The sequence below is a fragment of the Fragaria vesca genome, linkage group LG6 (genome assembly GCF_000184155.1).
Source record: "Fragaria vesca subsp. vesca linkage group LG6, FraVesHawaii_1.0, whole genome shotgun sequence".
Taxonomy (NCBI): Eukaryota; Viridiplantae; Streptophyta; class Magnoliopsida; order Rosales; family Rosaceae; genus Fragaria; species Fragaria vesca.
In genome coordinates, this window is record NC_020496.1 from 37,811,275 (window position 1) to 37,814,125 (window position 2,851).

Genomic DNA, 2,851 nt, shown 5'->3' on the forward strand with positions numbered 1-2,851 from the left:
AGTAGACACCATTTTCGTAGTCAATACGATGATTCATGTTGAAAATAGAATCGAGAAGCCTCCAAGTTCGAGTCTCAGACGAATATATCAGTATTTTGTACTGCTGACATTCTACTACTCCATAGATGGAGTCAATGCAGATAACCTTGTAATGAGGAGATTTGGAAGGGTCAAAAGCCAAAGAGCACCCCATGATGTAGGATGGTTCTGCTCGCGGAAATGCGAGTGTCAAGAACTGGTTAGTTGTGGGATTGAGAACGAAACATGTGGATATACCAGTATTTTTTTCACCATGGGGACAACACAAGAAGAGGCCGTTGCAGGAGTGGATAATATCAATGTGGCCATATCGGTTTGCAATGACACTAAGAGGATTCCAGCGAGCTGAAATGAGGTCATGGCCACTGGGATCATGATCAGGAGGAATTGAAATGAAAGAGAAGTTCTTGGAACTGTGACGAAAGACAGCAGAGATGGAGGAGTTTGGGTTTTGAAGGGTGTGGCGGTGACAAAATTTGGGGTTTGAGATAAGAGACAGCCAACGCTTGGAGACACATTTGAAGCGGAGCAGTGGTTTAGCTGGCACACGCAAAAGGATTTCGGTAAGGAGTTCTTCTATGCTGGCTACGGTTTCTGGTAAGGTTTTGCTGGTGGTGGTGCAGGGTTTTAGGTAGAATCCCTGGCCCATATTCGATCTCTGTAAACAAGGTTTCATGCTTGCTCGCCTGCCTTCTCTACTAATCTTTTATAGCCTACAATAAACCAACTCCTAATTAACAAACTATGATTCCATTAAACCAGATGACCCAATACACACAACAATAAACGATCCACCCTTCTGACCTTTCAACCGGTGGACATGAATTTTACCGATGAAAGGAGAAAATCAAAAAGCAGTAAAACAATGGAAGTTCATATAGTTTTCGTGAACAAAGTTCATCTAACTTACTTCCAGTTTACTGGTCGCCAGCGGCGGATCACGCTGTTGGGGAATCTCAGGAGCCAAGATCTGACTGGGGATGCGGAACTCGTCGACGAGGGGGTTTCCGAAAGTTGGAGTAAGGGATTTTATCCGCTTCTCACTTGGGCCACCAATCATAAAAATTATGAACCCTACTAAGTACTAAGCCTGCTGTTGGGCCTTTTGCTACTCTTTCTCATGGCTGTCAGGGCTTTCTTCCTTCTAAACTCCTATTTGTAGCCCAGTTTTCTATCTCCAGGTTCTATGGGCTTATGGCCACGTATTCTAACAAATCGCATGACACAATTCTTTTTTATTTTTTGTGGAATAACGAGAGCTAGAACGGCAGCCCTCACGCTATAACCATTAACAAAACCTCAGAATACAAGAGGGGGGACATTGTGTCTAACCCCATATCGTAAGAACACCCTAAAAAAATATTAGGCATGTCTACAAATTCTATGCATTCTAACAAGCACCATTTAGCAAATAGTACATCATTAACTACTGCATTTGCTTTACAATTTTGGCAACAAACCGGAATAATATTGCTCATAAAGAGCCATAAACTATCATCTCTATCAACTTTCCAGCTATGATGCCACTGAAAATTACCAGTAACCTTAAGTTTCCTCCTACCACTAGGAGGCTGCCACCATTTGCCAAAGCAAAGAACTCACCACCTCATTAGGGCAAACATGACACGATGTGTGCGCTTACTAAGAGATAGCCCACCAGTATCCAAAATAACCAAAAAATAATAAGGCAAAAACCAAAAAGAGCACCTACTTGGGCGAAGCCCTCTGTCAGCTATAAGAAGCTGGTGACTTATTTCATCTGCTAACCAAATTAAAACTAGGAAAGTAAAAAACTTTAACGAAAATAATAATAAATACCCAAATTGGGCATGCAGGCCAAATCCAGGCCTTGAAACCCACTGCCACATAGAAGCCCACTAGCCCACCAACTCCGGCCCAAGTCAGCAACTGCACCCTTTTCTCTTTCCCGCCGCCGTGAAGAAGCCCTACCGGTAGAGTGACAGAAGAACCATTACCTAAATACAAATATCATTTTCAATTATTAAGTCCATTTAGAAGAGCCCAACCATTCTCATGAGAATTCAAAGGCACAAAAAGAAAGGCTAACTGGCGAAACCGTTACCTAGAAAAAGGAGTTTCCAGTAGCCCATCAACCTCATCCATTTTGACAATGAAAAAGAAATTAAAATTACAAGAAAGCTTTCGGGAGGTTTCAGCTAGGGCTCAAGGCAAAAGAAGTAGAGCTGATTATGAACAAAGTAGCAACTCAAAAGGGGTAGCTACTCAAGCTGAAGTTCTGGAAAACTTATCAACTGGCTTTGGTAAAATTGTCACCACTTTTGATACAATTTTTGGCATAATGGAGAAGAGAGAATCAAGAGACACTGAATGTTGGATTGCTATTCAGGAGACCCTAGGATTAACTGATGAGGCTAGCTTTTTTGGGCTTAGTTTTCTTAACACCAAGGCAAAGCAAGACATCTTCTTGAAGATGAGTCCGAACCAACGACGTAATTGGATCACTTGGGCACGAATTAATGCATCAGGCTAATAAGCAATATGATATTGCCTCCTATATGCTATGTCCTATTATAATTTTAAGTCATGGAGTTTGATAGTACTGTTTTGTTTGCATTGCATCTTGGTTTGATTGAATTTATACTTGTTTTTTATGGATTAGAACAGCTTGATTGTTTCTTTGAATAATTATGGTTTCATTGAATTTATTGCAGCTTGATGGTTTCTTTGAATAATTATGAGTTCTGGTTTGCTTTTGAATGTATATTATTATGAATATGAATATATAGTAACCTTGTTCTTTTAATATGTTTAGGTGCTTTCTCTATTAGCA